General features: G+C 37.9%; 1 protein-coding gene across 3 annotated transcripts in view; it reads left to right on the forward strand.

Annotated features, from left to right (window-relative positions):
• The window catches only part of TMTC2 (transmembrane O-mannosyltransferase targeting cadherins 2), a 230,874-nt gene that overhangs the window by 17,976 nt on the left and 187,246 nt on the right, over window positions 1-25,652 (forward strand). The window contains exon 1 of one of the 3 annotated variants that reach the window (XM_068190321.1): window positions 19,675-19,771. The exons of the other annotated variants lie outside the window; for them this stretch is intronic. The gene's annotated coding sequence lies outside the window, so the exon portion shown is untranslated. Of the gene's footprint in view, window positions 1-19,674; window positions 19,772-25,652 lie in introns of those variants that run through there. 3 annotated transcript variants of the gene reach the window in all.

Below are 25,652 nucleotides of genomic sequence, written 5' to 3' on the forward strand. Positions count from 1 at the left end.
CCTGTCACCATGAGAACTGACTATGAGTGTCAAATGTAGCACTGCACAGCATGCGGCATTCATTTATTACCCTATTATAAGATTAAATCTTATGAATTAAACAAGTTTTCTTTTCCCTGTTTGCTTAGGTTATTGTTATAGTAGACACACATCTTTAATTCCAGGTATATTGGCTTTTCTCTCTCTTTTTGGACTTAATCTTCTTTCCTACCAAGTCTTAGCTTCAAGGACAAAGGAAAACTTAATTTTTAAGTTAAAGAAGAAATTAATTGTAAAGATAAATTTTACTCCCAGGCTTTCAAGACTTGTGGTCTGAAACTGGAAATATAGCCACAACTTATTCTAAGACCAGCTCAGTGTGAAGTTTTACTGGAATCTTTGGTGAATGGTCTTGAGCAATGAGTGAAGCTTTATGAGTTTTCTTGTAGTTCCCTGTATACTGCCTGATGTTTTGTGCTGGCATGATCTTGCTAGAAATGCATTATATAATTAGACCTATCAATTTACCATGAAAAATAGAACAGCGATAGTATTCCCCATCCCCATTAGCTTGTTTGTATATCTCCCTCTCTCATCTTAAACCAGGAAGAAAATACTGAGATTTTTGTGTTGTTAACCTTTTTTAATATACCATTTTCTTAGCTAAGAGGAATGCTTTAGAAGTTTTAATGGCTGTGGCCTGTGTTCATCTTTAGCTGATACAGCATTTCTTATAATGCATCTGTGTTCTGTGCGTGGTGAGATTGGCCTTGTACTTAGTGGCAGAACTGGTCTGTGTGTGGTGTGGGAGCAGCATGCTTGAACAGGTGAGCCGGTAGCAACTGCAGAGAAAGTTTTCTTGTACCCTGGAAGTGCTGCTCCTACCAAAGCTCAAGGTAATGCTATGAAAACAATTCAAGTGGTAGGTAGATAGTGGCAAAATTCAGAAGGCAGTAACAAGACCTATTATAAGTAAAAGTAAAAAAAAAAAAAAAAAATTATAGTGAGCATTCAGGAATGCTAGTACCTTTCATAATGATTTTATCACTTGTTTTGGTTAACTGTCTTACATTCATGTGGCAGTAATGTTCTATTTTCAAGGTGATTAAGTTGGAGTTTTGGAGACTCTATAAATATGAGGAACAACTGCAGTCTCTGTCTGACATAAGAAAGGACTAAAAGCAGGAAATCATCCAGGGTGACATATGGACAGTGCGTACTCTTGAGTTCCTCCAAGATCTAAATATACTCAGAGTCTGAGCTAAAAGAGCATTGTTTCTGTGCTTCCATATTAATCTGAGTTATATTTCTGGAATGTGCTAGGCTGTTGTTCTATCTTCAGGGCAGATGTAGCCAGAAAACTGAGATAGAGACCAGGACCAGACCTAGTCCATAAATGGCTTATCTGCAGCATGGGTGGTTCAAAAGCATAAACTCTGTAATTTCTAATTTATTATCATAACATGATTTCTGAAGAAGCATTCTGATCCTTCTAGAGTTGCGTCCTTGAGAGATTATAGAAATTGAAGCTGTCCCAACCCTAAAACCTTGCTGTTCAGGCCCCTGTTCTGGAACAAAAGCCCCCACCCAAAACCAACATACTTCATTATCTACCCCTGCCCATTTTTTATTTTACTTAGTAGGATTGCTTGCATAAACCTAAACATTGTTGGCTGTCTTGTTTTTTCAAGGACATAAAAAGTCTCAGAGATTTTGCTCATGTTTTATTTCTGTTTACTTCATGCTATGGGTATCGATGAGATAATGAAAGTCTGTATCTGGAGTATTGTTGTGGGGAAAGCAAATTGTGTGCATTGTTTCTCATCAACCATCATTAAAGGATTGACTATTACAATTAAAATTATTTGTGTTTAATAAAGGATTGCTGTACTTTTTTTTGGTCATGTATTTAAATCCCATGCTCATAAATTTCCCTTCATGTTTCAGAAAGCTTTTGGAAAATTCTGTTTTCCTCTTTCAAAGTAACTATGTCTAGGAGAAAAGGGATTCAGTATTTCCTGAAGGTAGATATATTTCTTAATCAAAATGCAGTGGTTAATGTTAATAAATATTTACTTTGGTTTTAAGCTTGGAATCATCATCAGCGCCTCAGCTAATCTGTGAATTTGCCTGAGGTGGTGATGTGAGCCTTCAGAGTGTTATATTTGAAGTTGCACTCATCCGTTGATTAACTGAATAAAATTTGCATCTTCAACAAAGACCAGCCTGTAGCTTTCTCTAGGTAAATAATTCTGTGCATACTTTTCAGAAGTATTGTGCAATTTTTTTCTTTTTCAATTGTCTTAACATTACTTTCTTCTTTGTGTTGGATTTTTTTTTTCTTTTTTTCCATCTCTAGGGATAGCTTGTTTTCAATATCAAACAAAACTCAGACACTATCAGAAAAAAATGTTGGGAATTAAAGCAATTTCATATCATCATAGACCATGAACTGTGAAAGTGATACAAGCTCAACTAATCTTCTCACAAGTCAATATTTTTTTTTGTCTCCTGTTTTTTGTGATGTTGTGTCTGTTTTTTAATATATCTTTTTTTATTATTGTCATTTGCTATGTCTGTGTTCACTTATTCTTTCCTACCTCACTCTTACATCAAACCTACTATGGGCCAAGGACAAACCTGCTTGGAGCTTGCACTTGTCTTGCAGGAAAGCATCTTCAGTGATGGGTTGGATTCTTTAAATGTCATTACTCTCTTCTCAAAACCTTATGTTTTTATTGATTCTTATAATTTATAGAATCTTCTGCCCTCACTTTTATAAGTATTTGGTCAGAATGAGTGTCAGGGTTGATGCTGGTGAATACAGAGGTAACAACATCTCTTCCATATTGCATGAAATCATTGAACACTATGAGATCATAAACCAGAAAAACAATAGGAAACCATTGTGTTTGTGTAAAATGTGTTCTACTCATCATTTTTGCTCATGAGCTGCTGTATACTCTCTAGGACACCTTTGCCAGCAGGACAGATCTGTGAGTCTTCCCCTTGTTGGAATCAGGAGCATCCCAAACAGATCCCATCCCCTTTAGATCTGGAGCATCTGCTGTCCTGAGGATGTGCTGGTTTCCAGGAGCGTTTGCTGCAGAACTGGTGTGTTGGCCTTGCTGAAAGCCTTTGGCTTGTCCTCCCCTGCCTGCTTTGCTCGGATAATCCTGTAGCAGCTGTCGGAGTTCCCCTTTGATTCCTCTGGCTTCAGCAAAGCTGCAGGGTCACTGTAAACCTGGCCCTGACCCCTGCTGAGCTGGTGGAGATAAGAGCAGCATCATCCTCATTGAACCTGTGTACCATTGCCTAATTTCAGCTAAGTGGATGGTCAAAATCAAATCCCAGATTTGATTTCCAAGGTCCCCCAGTGATGCCAGCTGCATGTGCCCTGTCCCCAGTGCCCCTGTGGATGGGGTGTGGAGTAGTGATGTGGTGTCAGCAGTTCCCTGTGGTAACATCCCAGCTTGTGACAGCTAGAGGGAAAAAGTGGGTGTTTGTAGATGTGGTTGTACTCAAACTGGATTGAGACTTGCTGTCTGTTGTTGTGATCCAATGCGGAAAGTGTTGTCAGTGGGTGTCTGGTGAGGAGCTGGGTGCTAGGCAGCAAGAGATCAAAAATATAGAGCTGCCAAGTTGGTCCTATTGTATTTAGTATTGTTTGTGAGGCTCAGTGGAATGCACATCCCTTATTTTAGATGATGTCTCACTGTCCCTGAAAACATGTCTCTTAAAAGTTTTGCTCTTACTATTTTCAGCTTCAGCATGCATTTGTGAACTAACTGTACTCAGGAAGGGTGCTCTGCCATTGACTCAGTTCTTGTCCTGCAAAGCATGCCCACTGAACTGTTTTGGAAATGGTTTAAGGTATAATCTGTAGTGTGAGGAGGCTGGCAGTGAGATGGGTAGGTGATTAAATAATTCCATAAATCCTGTAGACATTTTGAACATATAATGCTTGGATTAACTGCCTCCACTTTATGTACATAATTTTTTGTTAAAATAATATGTATTCCTACAGGTAAAAAGTTAATCTTCTAATTTTAAATTAATCTGGGTTTAACTTCTATTAGTGCAATCTACTTTCTCTTTTCATTTTGACATAATGTTCCATTCTTCTAGGCAAATTCAATAGTTTTAGCATTGGAACCTGGTACATGAGACCTTTTAAAGTGTTGTAGGTATTGCAGGCTGCCTTTTCTACAGTTTCCATGTCACTTCGTTTAATAGCAACTTTTTTAATATCTAGAAATATACAGGGATGATACAAAGATTATGCCTTATTATTTCAATCTACAAACTCTCTTGTTTGAGGAAGTGGACTTTGCAATAACCCTTGTACTTTCAGCCCCTCTGTGCAGTATTAATGCCAGCCGTTGAATGGTACATGTACAAGATTGAAATGTATTTTTGCAAAGTCTTGCGATGTCATGAGATTAAACATGTGTCTTCCTCCCTTTAGTTTTTTTTTTTTTTTTCTCCTAGGTTCTGGCTTTGATATTGGGTGGCTGGTGTAGGCTTGGCTTTGACCCTTCTGTGAGGTATCAGAAATTCCTGTCTGAAGATGTTTTAAGCTCCAAAGTCAGCTAGTCTTGAAGCATTTCTCTTTGTCCTGCTGCTGGCAGTATTGATCTGAAAAGCTGCGGGTGAAAGCAGCAGTCTGAGATCCCCACTCACAGTGTGTCTGGGGACCTAAGAAGCCGCACTTGCTTCTGGCTGCCGAGGGCTAAAACCCAGGCATGAGCATAGGAACCTGCTTAGCAGTGCCTGAGTTGCTGGTGCTTGGAAGAATTAGTACCTAAGTGCTTTTTGCACTACGTAGGATGAATACCATCCTATCACCATTTAAAAACCCAGAGTGAAACAGAGCCCTTTTATGATTGCTTGTTCCTCTGTGTGCCTCATGGCTTTCTAATTGAAAAAAAACCACCTAATGTGTCTGTTCTGTTCTTTCTTTCAAAGCAAGAAATACACATTTATGTATTGGAAAGGGGAGCCTGTCTTTTATCGCTTTCCTTTTTCATCTGAAAAAAGTGTCAAGAAAGAAAGAAATACAAATGCAGTATTTGAATTAATTTTCCCCTGATTTTGAAAAGGGCTTTTCTCATATATTGACTTTAGTTTGTGCTTTGTAAAGTGATGTAACTCCTAGTATGCCACACAGTAGCTTCGGTGAATGCTGGGTGGGAACTTAAGTCAAATCCTCCTTCAGGCATTCTTTACTGAGCCTAGTCAAGCTTTACTTTGTGGTCCAGTGTATATCTCTGGGTCTTGCAGATTTACAGTCTCTTATCCAGGACAATTTTCAGGAACTCCAGTTTGTGGCATTCTTGCTACCAGAAAAATTGCCCAAATATGGAAACTTCTAAATTCACAGGTGTTCCTTTTATTTGAGGAGATAATGTACAATGGGGAAGAGTATTTTTGGCCTCTGTAAGATGCAGTTTCTCAACAGCTTTACTTTCTGGTTCCAGTCTATTTCACAGATTTTGAGGTTACTTTTTTGTTTGTTTGTTTTGTTTTGTTTGGGTCTTTGTTGGTTTTTGGTTTTTGTTTTGTATTTTTTGTTCTGATGTGTGTATTGAGTTTGTCCAGGTTTTCCTATTGTGTGCATTTCAACTTTCCTTAGATTTTTCTTCTTTACTGTGAAAACACTAGCTGTTAATTCCCTGATTTTTTATGACAGTTTTGAAAATGACCCTGGAACAAATGACACAAAAGTGCTTTTGGGTGAGGCAGCTTTACCTGCATTTGTCTTTACATTGACGTAGCTAGGTGCTGTTGGCTGTAATGCCAGACCTACTGGCAGGTGCTTTAAGGCCAATTTATATATCTTTTTTTCCTCTTTTCCAGGTATTTTATGGTTTTGATACTTACTCATTTTTTCTTTGTACTGGTTTTAATTTTGGATCGCTGAGCAGTATTACTGACAGTGCAAGGCCAGAAGATATCTGCTTAGTTATTGCAGTACTTTTGTTAATAGTCGATGATATATTTGCAAGAGCAGCCTTTTGCAGAACACTTCCATTTATTTATTTATTGAAGACAACAGGCTAAGCACACTGTCAGCTTTAAAGCAGCATCAGTCCAATGCACAGATGGAGAACGCCAATTTTTTTTGTGCCTGTGCTTCAGGGTAGGATTTTCCCCGGCACAGATGTGTGTAAGCAGAAGTCATAGATACATTTGCGTAGTTCATGCTTTTCATCAAATTCTGCTTCTGTTTAAGGACTTTTTCTCAACCTCTTTGGAGTTTCTTTCCTGAACATGTATGAAGAAGAACCAGGAGGTGAACTGTTTTCAGAGTACTGTACTTTTAATTGAGTGGAGTTGTAAACTCTTCAATTGTATATGACCTGTTTGGCCTTACAAATCCCTTCTCGAAGAGATAGTCAGCAGATGTATTGTAACTAGAGTCTATTGGAAAAGGTTGCAGTCTGGAGAGGAATGTGCACACTGTACTTTAAATCTCTTTCCATTAAAAGTTTCCTTTGTTTCCAGGGAAATAAAGCAATTACTATGCTATGGGGCTGACAGTTTTGCAAATGTTTCATATTTTCAGAACGAGGCTGTTCAGTTGTTGAGGATGATGTAAAATTCAAGGACTCTTGCTAATCTTTTTGATGGGACTAAAATACATTTTGATACCTCCTCCCTCCCTAAAAAAACCCTCTAAAACTATTTTCTCAAGGTGACAGAGGAATGGACTCCCTATTTAATGGATTTTGGTAATTATAGCAAGTAATTAGGTACTCTCTGCTCCTCTGGTGGTGTAAAAAGCTCCACAGACTCTCTAAGCTGGGCTCCCTTTACCAAGGATTAAGTGTGTTGGAGTTCTCCCTGCTGCGTTTCCTGCTGCTGCTTTTTACAGCTCCTTCGGTGTTATAAGTCATTGCTGGGGAGGAGCTGTTACCCATGTCCCATTCATGCCTTGTTCCTACTTCATCACTTCAAAGTGAGAAGTATTATTTTCATCCCTTTCTTTTTTACCTCTGTCCACACACTTAGGAAATAAGATACAGAGACTGTGGTTGCTCTCTCTGTTGCAGTCACCTTTGTGTGTTTAAGGGCATTGGACTTAAGAGTTTTACTACATGCACTGGGTGTCTGTGCTCATGGTAAAGTGATGTTAACTCAGCTACTGATGACTTTTCTTTCTTCAAATTCAGAATTTCAGTGAAAGACTCAGGAGTGACCAATCTGCAGTTGAGACCATGATGCTGCGTCCTCATCCTCTTCCCTTAGCTGTTTCTGAGAAAGAGACAGGAAGCAATATTCTTCCTTACTTTTGATGTTGGCAAACGTGGTGATGCCTTTTTTATGGAATAAAGAGGAAACACATGGAGGCAGTTTGAATTCTACTTCTTTCTGCTATGCATGTTCTTGTGTGTGTGTGGGTAGGTGGTCCGCAGTACTGTCTAATACTGATAGGATAGCTCTTGCTGTGTAACCCTGAATTTCTGATTTACAAACTTGAGCCTGATGTCATAGTAGCAGCATAAGCAAGATTTATTTTGCATAAATTCATCGTCTTAAAATGTTTTAAAGTTGTTACGGGGGTAAGAATATTGCTCAAAAGGAACAAAAATGTGCAGCTTGTGCAGGCTCAATGAATTTCATTACCAGAGAGACTTCTCCCCTTCTCTGTCTCCATTCATAATGGTTTAGTATTTCAAGTAAAATATTTTAAAACATGTACTTCTCCTACATGCATGAGAGGATTCTGTCCCTTGAGTATGGTTGTTTACTAATAACCTTTAGAAATAATCGTCTTGGTTGATAAGGAGTGGGTACTGGTTTCTTGCTTTAGAGGTCAAAGATATTGAAGATGACCAAATAGTGTTACTAAAATATGCAGAATATATCATGTAAATATTTGTTTTAAAAATATTACTTTGCCTGTAATACTGAAAACTATCACATAAAAAGATGATAAGGTAGAGAGAGACTAGCATTATTGTTGATCTACTCTGCAAACAAATATCAGGCTTTTTAAAGTAGGATAACTAGAAAAATATCATCACAAAATCAGTGGCATCATCTTGAAACAAGGAGAGTTCACGGAGTTGTCTTTTCCTAGGCTTGCAGGAAGACAGACATGATGCAAGTGAAGTGGTTAAATTAGGTCGTGGCATGAGCTTTAGTGGGGATTGCTAGGAAATAATTTGCTGAGTGGAAGAGAACTTCCTTCCTTAATTGTTTCCACCTGGTAGCAGGCTATTGTCAGACCAGGGACCTCTCTACCCCTTGGAGCAGCACTTGGAATGAGAAATACACTGCACTCTGCAAGTAAGTAGTGTTTGGATAATAGCTAATTCTGCCTGGCTTCATTTTACAAAGCTGTTTGGAAATGTGGTAGAACAGCATTCTCCTTTAGGGATACATGCTTTCCTACTGTGGTGTCACTTGGGAGACTGTTTTTCTGTGCTTATGTTTTTGTGTTGCTGCTACTGCAAGCACCATGGTATGTTTTCAAGGTCCCATATAAAAATGTGAAGTATTACATTACCTGTTAAAGCACTGTGACTTCCTTTTTCTGAAAAAATGCACCCAGAAGTTGTTTAGGAATGCAGTGCCTTACTAGAAGACAAATTAAATAGAGGGTCCTTTATTATGCTCTAGATTTAGTTACTAGGAAGGAGAAAAAGCCTTGCCTAGCACTAAAAAAAAGTGGAAGGAGCAGGCATGCATGTGAAGTGATATCACCACCGATCTTGAAAAAAATCATAATGACTTCTAATGCAAGCCCTCACTCTATGGAAGTCAACTTAATCACATCTAATGCAGCTCAGAAATTTGGTCTAGTTTTAGCTGCTGAAAGCTAGAATGTGAAAGTCCCTCCTTTTGTAATCTATGCCTCTTTAAAGTGTCCTTGATTTCTGCCTTCGCAGTCTGGGAGACATAAAAGTGAAATGGAATAAGCTTTCATCAGAAATCCACTGAAATGTAGATTTCCAAGGTAAGTGTATAGGATTACTGCAGGCTGCCTGCGTACACCTGTTGTAATTTTAGTCTTATTTCATTATTCTCAAATGATGATACTGTATCCCAATTAATAGTTTGCGATGTTTGTTGATGGACTTGGGAATCAAAAATTCAAAATGAAATTGCAGCGATTAAAACCGTCTCAGCAATGAGACTCAGGACTCTCTGGATACATTAGGAAGCGCAATTCCGTTGGTTGCTGACAGCGCGCTGCTGGTGTTGCACAGGTGGCTTTGTTGCGATGGAGCACGCGCATTCCGCACGCGCCTGGCATCCCTGGCATGGAGCAGGAGGCAGCAAACGCCTACGGACTGCTGGGGATGCTTCATCTGCCAGAGCTACCCTGGATTCTAGAAGCTGCTTGATACTAGCTGTGGAATATTAAGCAGGGTTGAATCTGCCTCAGTGTGTTGGAATGAGATTGCATATTTCATTAAAGCCTAATTTGTTTTTCATGGGGAAGTACCAGAGGCTTCGGCAATTATCATACTTCTAAGATTGGGAGAAAGATGCTTGGATGAAATTTAGCAAACAAGGCTGTCAATGCTCATTTAATAACTTCTTTGTGAATCATTTTGAACCGAATTTGCATGATTGTAGCAGACCCAGAAAACTTTTTGCTGCAATTATTCAGTGATACCACTATGTAATCAGCTGGAGGTAGTGGATATGCTTCTTACAAAGTTTTTTTTTCACCATTTCTGGCCTTTTTAGTCCCTTTCTCAGCTTCCCTGGGGGCATTCTGTGACAATCTGGCTCTGACCCAGAGAAGATAGATATGAAGGATAGTGGGTTGGATGGAGGAGGAATGTTGACCTTTTGACAGAAGGATAAGACTCTGGTTTTTCACATTTGACCCTGCATTTCTTGAAATCTGCAAGGTATAGGGAGAAAAACTTTGTGAGTTGCTCACATCCCTCATACTGGAGCCTGGATTGAAAGTTCTTTATACATCTAGGGTTAACAGCCTAATCTAGGAATTGAATTGAGCCTGTGTAACTTGAATGCTAAATTTTGAAATGCTTGCCAGATGAGGGAAAAAAAGAAGGGTAGGGAAATTAGAGAGTAAATAGTGCCAAATAAGCTCTAAAGTTGTCTTGCTTTGCTCTTTATTTCAAGTAGTGGAGTAGGAAGCTGGGTCTTGAGTTATAGTGGAAAATGAGTTTGTGCCTCACAGTATCATTTTGAAAGTTAAGTATTTGTAAATGATAGAGTTCAAGACTGACAGGAAAAAAAATACACTAAATCTGAAACAGCAGCACAGATATTTTTGAAGGTGATGGGATAGGGTGGAAAGTGTGTGTGGAGCTCTATGGGACAATATAATTTTTGTTTCCAGCCTGTGGCAGCTGCTTATTGCCTGTAACAGTTTGTTCTTAATTGACAAGGTTCCCATCTTGAGAGTTTTCAGTTGTATGCTTTTATCTCCTCTGTGTTGGTGTTCTCTAAACAGTTTAAGAAGCTTGGCATATCTCTTCCACCACAGCAGCAGAAATCAAATTGCATTAGAACAATCAGACATTGTGAAGTGAGTTGTTAGGAAGTCTCTTTGCCTGAGATACAGCTGTTTCCTGAGCATATGTTATCACAACAGCTACAAGTCTCAGTACTGCTGCATGGGAAATAAGGAATTGTCACTGAATTACTATTCAAAAGAGAAATAAAATCCAAATGAACACCCATATAGAAAATCGACTTCAGGAGTTTAATGTTGTTCTTAGTCCATAGTTGCTTTTGTAATCACTTGATTTGATACTTGATATCAAAGCTGGGATTAACTTTGTCAGTGTGCTTGTAATGTTAACTAACACACACATGTGGCATTTTTTTAACAATTCAGAGATAATGCAATAATTTTTAAAGATATCATCATTGCTATGTAAAATATGTGTTGGCTAAGCTAAAAGAAAAAGGAAACATGAATGCTTTGAAAATATACATCTGAGCACTGTTTCATTTTAAGCTGTCATAACACTTTACCTGCAGTATATTGGTTTCCTGAATTTCAATAGCCTTTGGTCTGATCCCTCCATGACCTGACTCCTGCTGGCAGCACAGGGATCTTCTCAAGTGTTGCCATGCCGTGTGCATGCATTTCTGCATTGTGATACTGTTGCCTCCAGTAATGTTTTAAAAACCATGCCTCCATGTCTAATATTCTTGGTTAGTAATTTAACCAATCTCCTCTATAAATGTGATCTTTTTGTTTTCACTTAATTGCTGTGCAATCGCATGGCCTGCTTAATTTTATGGTTAATGGACAATCTCTCTTCAAAGGATTTGGGAATCCTTCTACCAGTTAGATAACATCTGTTTTGCCATTGTGATTATAAAATGGTGTATGATAATGTGAAACTGAGGATATCCTAAAGCAATTTGATGATTCTTTCTGATAAAAAGTCTTACCATAAGTCATTGTTGACAGTGAAATGGAAAGAGTGTGGTTTTAGTGGCTTAGGTGAATGTACAATTGCCCCAGCATTCTCTGAGTGTGCTGTGAAATGGTTCCCTATAAGAGAATTCTTACAGGGTGCCCTATGGCCATATGTTCTTTGTGGTTTTTTTATGGAAACAGTTTATTGGGAAGAGTGGCCTTCTATCTCTTACTAGGCAGAGCAAAGATGTAATGAGGGAATGGGTTTTGTTGTGGGGCCTCTGCTTTGTCTCTGTGGAAAGACAGTGTGAGGATATGTAGTGCAGAAGACATGGAGATGGGCAAAATTGCTTAAGTGCTTGTATTCTCTAGTGAAGGCAGCATATAGCATGAAGAGTGCACTTGAACTTAATGGTGCTCATGTTGTTACAGAATAAGACAAAAAAATGACCTTTTTAGCCTTGTAAGCATCTTTCTCTTGAAACTAAGTTTCACAGTTGGTGGGAAGGGAAGGAAGCTGCATGTGGCTGCTTCATTAAGTAGTAGGGAATGTTATTATGACTTGTATTCTTGATTTATTGTTGAGCACTGATAATGAGTGACAGCATAAGGAATGCTTTTAGAAATACAATCTGTCTCAAACTTTGTGGCTGGGCTTCAGCTTGTCTTTAGCATCTGTGTTACGTGTGTTGGGTGGATGCCCAGGTTGTCAGAAATGTTGGTGACTGCTCCCTGCATCTTCATCAGAACATCAGGAATCTGAACAAGTGATTAGGAGGCCAGCCTGGCTTTCTGGATTCTCTGCCTGCCTTGCATTTTCCTGTTTTTTTGTTTTGTTTTGGTGGGTTTGGTGGTGTTTTTTGGTTTTATTTGGTTTTATTTTTGGATTTTTTTTTTTTGGTTTTATTTTTCTCTGACTGAGGGCATCCTTAATTACAGCTGCACTCTGCTGTCAGAAGTGAGCTTGGCTAGCAGGGAAGATATCAGCTCAATTCCTACTTGCTGCCTCCTGGAGGTGAGGCGGGACAGAAGAAAATCAATTAAGAGATGAAAAAGCACATTTTAAAATAAACTGAGTTGATGAAACTCCCAAAAGGATGGAACTATTTGCAGGACACGATGAAGGTTTTGACATTTGCATAATTACATTAACATTTGCAAATCAAATGTGTTTCTTGCATCACAGTGAGAGAGGCTGATTTTAAATATTCTATGAAATTTTGTTTAATATTTGATAGTAAAAGAATTTTTTTTAGAGCGTGTAATTGAGTTGGATTCATGGATAAACAAGTTAAAAGTGATTTCTATCTGTGTTTCTTGTTCCACATAAATCCCCAATTTTCTATGCTCTCTTGGGTACTCTTAGCACTTTAGCAGTAAAACCTTTATTTTACCTGACATTAGAACCGATTTCTCAGTGAAAGCAATTTCTAATATTAAAGCATCATTCCTTTGTCAGTAAAAATATTGCTTAATTGAAAATCCTGTCTGTAAATCCAAATTCGTGCTTTCAGGTGACCTCCAGGTATGCTTCTAATCTTCTTGTCAGTATAGAAGAGTGCTTAAAGACCAAAGACAGAGGGAACACTTTTGGAGGGACTATGTTCCCAGCTTAGTTACCTGAAGATAATTTCTTCTGTATCACTTAGGACTTGGTGTCCGTCATACATCATAGTAGCATTATCTTCCAGTTTTGTTTTGTTTTTCAAGATTGTTAAATGATGTATTCATGATTTGTGAAATGTTACCCATGTATCTGTTGCATATTATATTTTTATAGAGTTCTGTTATTTTGACAGTGTTGTCACCACCAGTAACGTAAGATTGATTTGAAGTTGAATCTCTACTATGTCACTGAGTAGTGCATCTAATTTACACATGAACTATTCCATTTGTGTTCTGAACTCAGGGAAAATACAACTTTTTCCAAAAGAAGGCCTGATATCCTAAAATGTTAATTACCTTTAAAATATCTTACTGAGCTGTATGAACACCACATAATAGTTATGAGACTTATTTAGAAACAAATGTGTTAATCTCCTTGATACCCGGAGCCTTGCATAGTTCTTGAGCAGAGATTTATATCAGTCTTCATCAAGCTAGGCTTCCGTGGATTGTTCTGAGCTGCAAGCACAAGAATCAGCTCTGTAAATGGACAGTTTCATATTTGCTTCAAAGGTAGCTTGTAAATGAAGTGGTAAGTTTTAGTTAAGGAAGGTACATCAAAGATTTATGTGCTTAATCTTGACATTGCTGAATTCTGATGTCTGGGGATAAGTCCTTGCAGCATTTTACTTTGATAGCCAAGCCAAATCTTTGGTGGTGTATCACATTGCCATTGTTCAGTATGCAAGGATTGGAAACTGCCTCACTAGGAATTGTTTGGTACAGTACAGTGTCTCTGCCCTCCGCTGGAAATTATGCTTACTAAGTACTATAATGTTCTTGGTAAGGAGAAATAACATGCTATCAGGAAATAACTAAAGAAAACTGTATAGCATACCATATACTAATTGTAGGGGGAAGCAAATTCTTGGCAAGAAATTTAGGAGTGTTTCCATTTAAGACTGTAAAGGTCCAAATATTTATTTTTCTTTTCTTCCAAGAAGGAAGAGAAGCACTGGCTTTTAAAAAATTGTTAAATGTTTTGTCCCATTTTGTAAAGTAATGATGTTGCTGTTGACTGTCAACTGGTGAATGTAAGCTCTCACCTCTCATGGATATGGTACTTAAGATACTGTGTACTCTACATGTTAGTCATAGTTAGAAGTTCCTATCAAGGAAGCCAGCAAATGATGAGATAAGGCTGTACTTAAAATGTACAAAAACGATTGTAGACTCATTTATCTGACTGCTCTGGTACGCCCTGCATTAAAGTACATAATGAATAACTACATCATGGTTCATGTAGGGTTTAACATTCTTAGGTTAGGCTTTTATCAAAGGCATTAAAAGAATGAATAGCTATCGTATGTATAAATCATATGGATAAGCAGAATGTAAAGCAGAAGTGAAGTGTGCTGCACTCCTTGGTGGCTAATCTGCAAAGGATAACAGCATACTTTCCCTGTATGGTTATATAGCTACCCCTTCAGTTTGTGTAGGTCCCATCATGAGTCTTCAAACTTCAAATCATATTTGTTTATTTATAACATTTTATTTTTTTATCTGAATTTGAAGTTATTATATGAGAATAATGTAAAGTTTTCTCTGTTAATAATGAGTGCATACAAGTAGTTAGGAAGAATGTAGTACAGTACTGTGTATTTTGTTTTCTATTCTCTGCTCTCCCCCCTTCTTAAATTTTTTTTTTTTTGGCTTTCTGATTTTGTACTGGACAATAGAGATCTTACCAACTTGTTTGGTGTATACTTGGAACAAAGGAAACTTCTCTGGTAGAGTTTGGGAATAACAGAAAGCACATTATCAGCATTGGTGGATGTTTAACTGGTTTTCCACGACACACTGAAAACAGTGAAGAGAAGCAGCTATGTTTAGTTATGTATTTTCATCTCCTTTGCTTCACACTAGGGAGATACGACTTTTAGTTTTGACTGATGGCCTTTTACCTGCACATAATGTTTTGGTCATGAAGTTTAATCCAGATCTAGATCTTGGTCTTGATTTCTGTATTATTGTACTACTGTTCCAAACCACTCCTTAAATTTCTTGAAAGAATGAAGTTGCTGCAAGAAGAGAGTGTGAAATTTGTTAATGATATTCCTCACCATTGCTAGGTGGCCCCTACCACTGGGTATGAGTGCAAAAATATAGCTTGTATTTGTCTGCAAAGTCTGCAAGAGCACCTGCAAATAGGCTCTCAGAAGCAGGTGTCTTCTGCTGCCTGGTACATTGAATGTATCTTCAAGGAGAGGCACCAAAAACTCAGGCTGCTTGGAAGGGGACTAGGCTGTTTGGTTCTGAGGTTTTTTTCACTTTGGAATTTACTTAGTTTCTTTTTCCCTCTGACTGGTGTGAAAAAGTCCAAACTAGGATTAGCCTGTGAAGTCATTCTGTTTTCCCAGACTTTAGGGAGAGAAGGTTATGTTGACTTTACTCTCCTTAAACTCTGTTCTCATCCACAGTCAGTGTATTCTGTGGGTTTCTGGCAAGGAGCACACCTTATGAAGAGAATTTATTTAGCTGGTAACCTTTTTCAGGAAACTCTGAAAAAGAGAGCTTTTGGCTATGTATAAATATATATCCCTGTACATTATGCTACCTGGGGTAATGTCTGAAAATTACTAGGGGGCCAAAATTTTTCTACTTACTGAATCTGGTTTTGTTGATAATAGAAGGAGAATTACATTGAAGCAAAAAAATGTAGATCTTTAAAACTTCAATTGATATTAAAAATTAATCAAAAGGAGTGGTATTCTTCCTGTGCTTTCCTTCTGCCTCAGATTTTAAGATCTAAGCATTAGAGGCTATGGGTTGTATAAAGACACAGCTGTTGGCTTTTGTACCTTCATTTGATTCTGTTTCAGTTGCACAAACAAAATGAGAACTGATCAAGTCTAATACTCCCTTTGAACTATTGCAAACTTAGTTAAGAGACATCTCTGACTGTGCTGATATTTTGATAATGTGGAGGTACTTACAGTCTGATTAACATATGCTGCATTTTTCTTCTGCTGGGAATAAAATTCTGGAGCTAATAAAATATTTTCTGACCTGGAATAGGAGGGTATAATATTTTATTTCTTGATAAACATATAACTATGAGTGCTGATATTTGCTGATTTTGTTTGAGAGGTATAGTCAACAATACAACTTGTGAGAAAATATGCATAGTAAATTTTAATCATCTCTTCTTTTGTTCATGAGAATGTCTTATTCCATGAAGGAGTAAGTTAAGAAAAGTAGCTATGTATGTAGCTACCATGTAGCTAATAAAATAAAATGCTTGTGTTGGTTTAAAGAGCTTTCTGTTCAAAATTTATACTTAAAACATTGAATTAAACATAGGACAATTGTTATTGTTTTTTGTGCATACATTTGAGAATTCTGCTTTGCATCTTCTTAGCACAGTAAATAAAGAAGGAACTAGAACATACCTGACTCTAAAAGTTTATAATTTTTTTTTTGATACATTTTTAGCAAAGACTTTGTTTTCCACCCTTTATGATTTCCCAAATACCTTTTAATTCAGTGGTGCTTCCAGTTTTTTTGGGCTGAGTTAAAGTGATTTCCTTTGAAGATTGCAATGATAAGGGTCTACCTACAACCGTGGTTGAATTAGGAAGTGCTGAGAGTCAGGAGACTAGAGAGGAGAAATGCACAGCTAAAAGCATTTGATTTAGTAAATTTTTAGTTTTTCATAACAATGAAACAGAAAAAAAAAAGTCATGACATGTTCTTCTCTCCTGGTTATGCAGCTCATATTCCTTAACAACAGCAACAAAGGTTATCCTAATGTAGCCAAGGTCTGCTTCTAAAGGAGCAGCTTTCTCAGCTGCAGGTGGGGATGGATGGATGGATGGAGATGCAGATGCAACTCAAGCTGGGAAGATGTTTGCCAGTCACTCTGTTATCCCTCCCCTCACTGGTATCTGCCTCTTTGAAGTGCTGGCTCCAGATTTTGTCAGGAATCCCATTTGGCTTCCATTCAAATCTGATCAAATAAAGATGAGAGAGAAATTTACATCTTTGTTATACCAGACATTCTCTTATGGTTATTTGTTTTTGGTGGCTGGCACACCGTACTTGTCAGGAAACTGTCTTTGAAATGCTATTTGCATTCAGCACTTGATGTCTTTAGTACAGTATAACCTGAGACTTCTGTAGCAACCCTCAAACTTGTTCAGGGAAGGGAGGAGCAACTTCCATGTCTTGAGAAACGGGAGGTTCTTCCCAGCCCTAAAGAAGGGATTAGTGTTATAGTCACTGTTTAAAACCAACACAATTAATAGCTAGCACAGCCTTATGACAGTCCTAGAAGAGGGAGGTTGGTGTTCACTGAAAGGTGAGTCTGGTTTTGTTCTGATATGTAAGAGATGGCAGCTTGTGGCCACCTCCGATGATGTTGACTTTCTGTGGATTAAGGAAGGCAGGATGAGAAGAAGAGCTCTGGAAGAGGAGCCCTTTGTTCCCGGTGTTGTCTGGCATTTAAGGCTATGGAGAGCACATCTACACCGGAGATGATAGCTGAGCAGGAACTGTGATGTTTTTGTTGCTATATTGTTTTTATGGCTGGAGGAGGAAGAGAGGAGGGATGCTTGTAAAAGGTGCTTTCCTCCTAGGGAGGATGTTTTTCTTGTTTGAACCTGTGACTACCGGAGGAAGGAAATAGAGGCCACAGAACTTGGAGACATGTTTCTCCAGTGGAAACTGTTAGCTGGGCAATCTCCTAAAATGCAGTGCTTCCACCCTAATTTCTCCTTGTTCCCAGTGATCAGTAGTTGGGTTGTCAGCTTTGGTTTATAAGTCATTGTAACTAGCTTGGTTCCTCTTTCTCAGGTTGGTATAAGATGCAGACGTGGCTGTGTCCTGTGGTATTTATGTGAACACTTGGATTTTTGACAAGGGAAGGCAATGTTTACTGAGAAGTTCAGAGGGATATTATGTGAAACGTCATCCACAGCCTGTGCCTTGAAGGTGGAGGGAGGGATTATAGGATTTGCTGTGGGTAATGTGAACCTGCACGTCTGCCTGGTTTTGCTATGTTGAAGATCAAAGGCTATTTCTGGATACATTTTGGGGGCTTTGAAGAGGTGGCCTTGCTTGAGTCAGTAAGCATTGCCCATGTAAAGGTTATGAATGTCAATCATGTGACACAGGACTACATAAATGAAATATACATTTTTTAATATAATCACATTGTGCCTGGTCCACTGGTGCTCTGCTCATCTGGAAGCCTTTGGTGATGGCCTGGCAGCTTATTCAGCTAAGAAAAACAAACCTTTCCCTGCTTTTTTAAGATCTCACATGGTTCACCATTTTCAGCTTGCTGTTATCAACAACAACAAAAAGGTTAATTCATGTACTGAATAATGCCTCTTTGAAAACAAATTTCTAAGCATTTTTCAGTCAACATTCATGGCTCTGAACTTCTAATGTGGTGTTTATTAGAAAATATTTTAATAGCCTTCCAGTTGTTCGTTACAGACATGTTTAGTTTTTCCTTTTTGAGGGCAGCTTTTAGCAGATCAGTGGTTTTTGAAAATCATTCCGCTATTTTGTTACTGAAATTACTTCATGTCCACCTTTCTGCTGTGTGTGAAATCAATGGCATTGAGAAGGAAGTCGCTCTCTGGAAATGTACTGTTTCTTGTAAAATCCTCTGAAGTGATAAAGTGGTCTAAAACATTTTGTTGAGGATTGTTTTCCTCATAAATACGGGAATTAGAAGCAGCATTCTTTTTTCTTTTCAGTGTTCACAGAACAGTATCAAAGAATTTGATATGTGCTTAAAAAGCAAACATACAGAAGAAGAAAAAATGTGAAACAAGGCTTTGATTTTTTTTTTTTTCCCCTGGACTCTAATACTAACAGGCTAAAATAGGGCTCTAAGCATTATCTTGTAGGGCTTTACACCTGATAGGAAACCAGAGTGCATTTTGAAGGACAGAATTACTTTGTTGTCTTAGGAGTGGTTACTAAGCCGGGTAACAGCATGACTGTTTACAGGGAATAATGCCTCCAGGCTTTAGGCAAAGGAGTGTGAAGGATGTGAGAATAACTGGCCCTGGGAGACACCAGAGAAAGCCGAGCCTGTCCCCAGGCATCTGATCCACTGTGAAATTGAGCAAAAATAATGGTACTTTGTAACTCAGGTAGCAAGAATTTAGGATCCAGTGTTGCTGCTTATTTCTTTCCTGAAGTGGTCTGTTGACATTTATATTGTTTCTTTTGTGTGCTGATGTGACTCTGTGTCTGTGGGGAAGGCTGGTAGTAAAATATGTATGTATGCTGTTTATTGTGTCTTTGGCTCTGACACCTTACATGTTTTTTATTTAACCCTTCAAACTTTTTAAATGGAAATTTTTACTGTGAATGATTTTCAGAAATCGAGCTATGTGATTGCATTAGCCTTATTAATATTTGTTGTAATATGCCATGATTTTAGTAATGGGATTTTCAACTCTGGGCTGAAGATTTTAGTCCTGCAGTACTACTTGGAAATAAAAATGCCTAAAATGGTTCGCAAAATTATTATTATTATTATTATTATTATTATTATTATTATTATTATTATTATTAATAATTATATATGCTCAGTAAGCATCAGGCTGGAGAGATTACTATTCTGTTAGTGAGCATCTGGCTTCTCCCAGTCTGCCCTTCCAGCTCTCTTCCCATCTTTTTTATCTCTCCTCTGACTGCAAGTTTAGTATGTTTGGACAATAGTTCCAAAAGGAAAGAGTCTGTTCCCTGCTGACCCCTGGAAAGCCTTCGAAGCTGGAAGCTACAGCATTTTGCTGAAAGGTAAGAGATCATATTTCGAAGTTAAAAAAAGAAAAAAATAAAAGAGGGGGCTGGGTTTGAGTCCGAGTCTGGCTGGGATCTGGGAAGGGAGTGCTGGTAGCAGTGCAGTGCAGTGTCCTTCCTCATGTTTCTCAGCATCCTTATCCTAGGCAGCCACTGGAAGGATGCTGGCTCTCTGAAAGGAGTACTTCTTGCATGAACCAAAGGAGTGAGACACAGTATTTTATTTAGCCCTCGATTTACATTTATTAAAAGTGTGAAGGAGGAATAGTTTATACTGACCATGGCATAATCTATTATTAATTTTCAGTATGGCTCTGCCATTGATGTTTGATAGGGCTGCTGTCCTATCCTAGAGCTCTTTTGAAGTCCCTTGCACAAAATGAAAACAGGAAAGAGCTCAGGTAAATATTTTGTAATAAAATTACTAACAAAGACCTCTTACTGAGAAAGTGTTCTTTTCTGTTTAGGGATGTGCACGAGGTGATTCCACTACCACCCCATATTTCATAAAATCTTGTGTGTTTGCATGTGTGGGGTCTCCTGTTTCTTCTGTGCCAGCTCTCAGTAAGTGATGTCTCATTGATTTATGTGTGCAGGGAATCCTGCACAGGTAACACAATAGTTCCAGTAGGCATGACACTTAAAATGCATTGTTACAGACAAGTGACACTTGCATGAGAATAATATTAATAATTAAAGTCTTTCTTGAAACACTGATTTGAAATTGGTTTGAACCCACACTCAATTAAGACAACTATGCTGAGAAACTATGTTACATGACTTGGAACTAGCAGCTATACACACACTTTACAAAAATATCTATGCTATTATTTCCTTCAAAACAAACCAAAAATCTCCTCCTAACCTGCAGAGAGTAAGAGGCAGATGCTTCTGTAGCAGTGCAAGTCAAATAAAGGAGAGTATAAGGCTGGTTATGCTTTCACTGTGCTGTCAGTTCAGAGCCACATGAAAATGGGAGTGTGTGGGAGTGGCTGCAAATTTGTATTTTTGAAACGGAAAAAGTCACCTTTCTGCATTTGAGTGTGTAGGGATGCTGAGTACATTAAAAAAAATAGTCTTGGCTTATACAACACTTCTGCTTAAGTGCTTTGCTATTTTTTTAGTATTTGTTTTTAATGAAGACATGCAGTCTGTGCATCTGTAGCTTCTAGAAAGCTGAAGACAGATGTATTTGCTTCCGTGCCTAATGCATAATTTCTTCAGTTCTGATCATTCCCATTCACTTCACTTTACATCTTTCTTTGAATAGTGTAAAAAAGAGGTGACTTGTTTTCTTGAACATTTGTCTGTTAAAATCTATAGTCTCTGGTTTTTGGACAAGCTCTGCATCCCCACTAAAGAACATTGGAGTTTGGAGGAGGTGTCTTAAAAGAGCTTGAAGTGAGTCTAAGAGGTGAGTTGTGCATATAAGGGCTCTTCCTGCCATTCTCTCATCCAGAGGAAGGTGAAATTTTGGTCTAGAGAAAAGGGCCATCTTGTGCCATTGGAAAAGTTGAAAAACAAAATTGTCTTTCCTTCACTTCTCTTGAAGTGCTCCTCAGTGTTCACTTCATCAGCTTTCTGAGGGAAGAGGGAGCAGGGGAGTCAGATTGCCTTATGAGTACAGCAAGTTTCTATTTAGTTGACATTTGAATTGCTTTATCTGTAGCAAAATAAATAAATAACAATAATGAAGCCAAACAAACAATGCAATCAGAGGGCGGGATTTTACAATCTGACTCTCTACAGGAGAATTAGTACATCAGCTATTGAACCAATCACACACATCATCACATTATTAAAACCTCTGATGATATTTGCGGTTTGTTTATGGCCAAAACATAAATCCATAAAATCTGTTTTCTATAGAAAAGTGTAAGGCTGTAAGAGCAACACTTCTATGTAATGTATGTAGTGTTGTTGCTTCTATATATTTTGATTTTTTAAATTTATTTTTAGCTCAAACTGTTTCTAAATTTGTGTCATGATGCACAATGCAATAATCCTATTGAATCCTGAAAAGGAAAAATGTAGTATTTTATTCACTTTTTTTTTGTTAATGTACAGCAATAGAGTGGGAAACTTAGTGGCCAATATCAGTGCTGCTCTGAGGGTTGCTTCCAGGTGGTCTCCAGCAAGTCACATACATGATTGTCCTACATGGGTCCTTGTCAGCTTTTGCTGCTGGAGGCAGAACAGTGACTGTGTGATGGGGGCATCCACTCCCACCCCGGACGCTCTGAGAAGCTTCAGGATGTGCCCTGACTGGGGTAGGTTGTATATGTGAGGCTGATCAGGAGACCTCTGGTCAGTATCCTCACTAGGGTGATTTTTGGGAATAAGAGGAGAGTTTGAAGATCTGGGAAAGTGTATGTCTGTTGAACCACACCAACTACTGGAGCAAATCAAAGCCTTTGTTATCAGTTGAACCACTTGCTATCTTTTTTCTTTTTTTTTTAGCTGTTTTTTAAGATCATTATGCCTTTCTTTAAAAAATAAAGAGAATCTCTTAGTGATGAGATTCAGCATTGCTGCATAAGTGGGCACTGCAGTGAGGGGTTTTTTGCTTGTTTTTTCGAGTAAACTACATTTCTCTGGTTGCTGACTAGCTTTCACTTTTAATTGTACACAAATAAAGGCACATCAAAAACTGGAATATGAAAAAAAACCTAGGAATGGAAAAGCTAAAGAACTACTGTTGAAGACATGATATGTATGAAGTAGTGAGCCTCCTATAATGTTTTACAGTACAATAAAATGTGTTAAGGTTTTTATTACAATGCATGGTTTTAGTTCTTTACAATGCAGGTTGTCAAAGGCTCTCAGCTGATATTGCCTCTCATCTCTCTAGTCTGAAACAAGTCTGTTAAAATCACGTACAATATTGGGTGAGAATCAGAATATCTGTTTTAGCAGGGCTTTTAGCCAGAAGCAACCTCTGAGCAGAATCAGTGCTTGATACTTCATGTTTCATGAAAAAAAAAAGTTGAATGAGAGAATACAGATCTTTCAAAATGTGGAAATAGCATTTATGACTGTCATGTAGTCCAACGTCTTATCCTCCAAAATGTCCAAAATCATTTACATCTAAGGAATACAAGTGTTATGATTTTGTACAGTGAACAGAACTGAAAAATGGCTAGAAACATTTGTTTCAGACATGGTAAATCCTTTGTGTCTGATTTACTGAATAAATTCTGCTGCAGCACAACATTTCAATATTGCAAAGCTAATATTCTAAGCATTATGAGCAAAAATCTAACTTCTAGTATGAATAATCATATTTGTTGTGATATGTTGAGATTCCAGAAAATCCTTGATGCAGCGCACCGTCTCTATCAAATGCCAAGTTAGTCCACTGGTACGTACACATGTGATTTCCAGATAAGTAGGCTGAATGCTTTATTATCTTGCCAGATTGTTGTGTTCGGTAAAGCTGGCAGAATTGCTATCTGACACTTGCTAAAAAGCATTTTTAAAGGATTTTTCCAGTTCTCCTTTTTATCTTATTTTTCTCCTGGGCCAGTACCTTAAATGAGGATTTTAGGTCCTTGTTGATGGTGATAAATTTGTAATTTTCATACTGAATCCTATCATCCTGAGCTCAACAAAACACTGCTCTACAACATCTAAGTGCTATTCTTGTGATCTCATGCAATGCTATACTGTTTCATTTAATTTCATCAGGATTGTTTTTTGAGTAAGCAGATGGCTTATTCTTCTCTAAGAATCTATAAGGAAATGCCTTGCCAGAAATACTTTGTGTTTCATGATATTTAAGTTAGTTGTGATTTAAGGGTTTGTAAGAGCATATTCAGCTTTTTTTGTGCAGTTCATCAGTAGGGTTTCATTGCTGATCCTCAGACTCCTAAATGGAGACCACAATTTTGTTGCCAGATGCCTTTCAGAGCAAAGCCTGTTTGGCTGACAGGACGCTGGTTCCGTGCGTGCCGTTGCTTAGGCTGCTCAGGCAGGCTCTTCAAAATCTTAATCCTCTGTCTGTTTGGAGGATCTGGATGTATCTAGTGCAGCTAATATGAACTGAAGAAAAATAGCACAAAAAAAGACATTTTCTTTTGCTTTTCCTACACAATAGATAAATCCAAATAGAATTATTCCACCATGCTATTTTAATTGACCAAATAATTATTTTTAAAAAAAATCAAAAAATATTAAGTTTAAAGAGTATTTAAGTGTTTTTGACCTCTATCATGACATATTAGCTAGTGATTAAGTATATAATTATGTAGTATGAAAAGTGACATTTTATTATTTATTTTTTTTCCCAATGTATATGTTCCATGTTAATTTTTCTTCTGTTATAAAGCAGTGAGTGACACCTTGAATTATATTTTTTTCCTAGCTTTTTTTTTTTTTTTTTTTTTTTTTTTTTTAGCTTTTATCAGGCTACTTTCAGTTAAATATTCTTGCAGTATCTTGGATATTATTGTATTGTCTTCTTGAGACAGTTAAGGCCAACCAGGTAGTGTTCCATATGAGGAAAAGAGCAGTCAGAAGGTAAAGGTAAGCAGTGGCTCCTTTTTATCCAGTGTCTGGGAGCTTGCATCTGGGGAATTGCATCCAGTATGGGGCTTCCCAGTGCAACAGAAAAGTTTCTGAAAAAGAGCAAGTCCAGGAGAAGAATGTTGAGGTGGTTTTTTGGGTAAAGGTGTAAGTGTAGGGGGGAGGCTGAGGAAATTGGATTGGCTCAAGTTGAAGATGAGAGGACTAAGGGGGATTTGACTGCTGACTTCAGCTCTCTAAAGGAGGGCATTTAGAGGAGATGGATCTTAGACACACTTAGTGGAAATGGCAAACAGCAGTCACATGTTGTTGAAGGAAAACTCTGAGTAGTTAAAAGGCAAATAAGTGTCCACAGTGTATGTAGCTAAGCACTGGAAGAGGTTTCTCAGGTTTCTTTGCTCTTGGAGCCCTTAAGCAGCCTAGACTGATCAAGGTAATGGATCAAACTGATCTTTCTTCCAAATTAGCCCTGTCTGGTGCAATGGCTTCGATGAGATGGCCTCCAAAGGTCTCTCCCAGCCTAGAGTATATGCTGATTCAGTGAATGTTCCTGTGAATGATGGATTTTTTTAAGTTCTTGTTGCCTTATGTACACTGAATAACTAAGAGAAGTTATAGCAGCCTTCCCTTTAATGTCTACTTACCTAGGGAGGTATTTGTAGTTAAGGGACTAGACCTAATTAATTTTGCTTACCATTGTCCCTCCAGATTTGTTTGTGGAAGAGAGATCACACTTTCATTTTATGTTTGGACTGGAAAAGAAGCTCTCCTGTTTTTGCAGCTCTCTGGAAATTCATCAGTTTTGAATAAACTGGTAACTGAATGGAGCTATTTGCATGAGCCAAGATAAAAAGCAAAATGTGGAGCCTTGCTGTATTCCTAAAACATGCTATAGCTGTCAAAGCTGGTTTCTCTCTTTAAGGAACTACATGTGCTTCGACAAACATGTTATGTGGGTTTTTTTAATAGAAGCTCGCCATAAAGTTTTCACTCTTGTGTTGTCATGCAGTGAGATTGTTCTTGAGAGTGTTAGTACATTTTTGCACACATAAAAAGTCATCTGTCTTGGTCATCTCTCTTTGCCAGGCAGACCAGGTGCATTATGTATATGGAATAGAAGTGTATATAGAAGGAATATGTATATGAAAAGGACCTTTTAGGGGAAAGGGAGCTTAAAAATACAGGAATTTCGTTTTGAAAATTTCTAGCAACTAGTATACTGTAGCCTTTAAACTTGGGCTGTTTGACTGGATTTTATTGTTATATTTTCCCTCTGTGGAGCTTGTTGCTTTTGAATTGAATATTTGCTGAGACAGCGGGAAAGTTTTAAATTGGTGCTATGAGCAAACTTGCC

This window comes from Anomalospiza imberbis, chromosome 5 (genome assembly GCF_031753505.1).
Source record: "Anomalospiza imberbis isolate Cuckoo-Finch-1a 21T00152 chromosome 5, ASM3175350v1, whole genome shotgun sequence".
Taxonomy (NCBI): Eukaryota; Metazoa; Chordata; class Aves; order Passeriformes; family Viduidae; genus Anomalospiza; species Anomalospiza imberbis.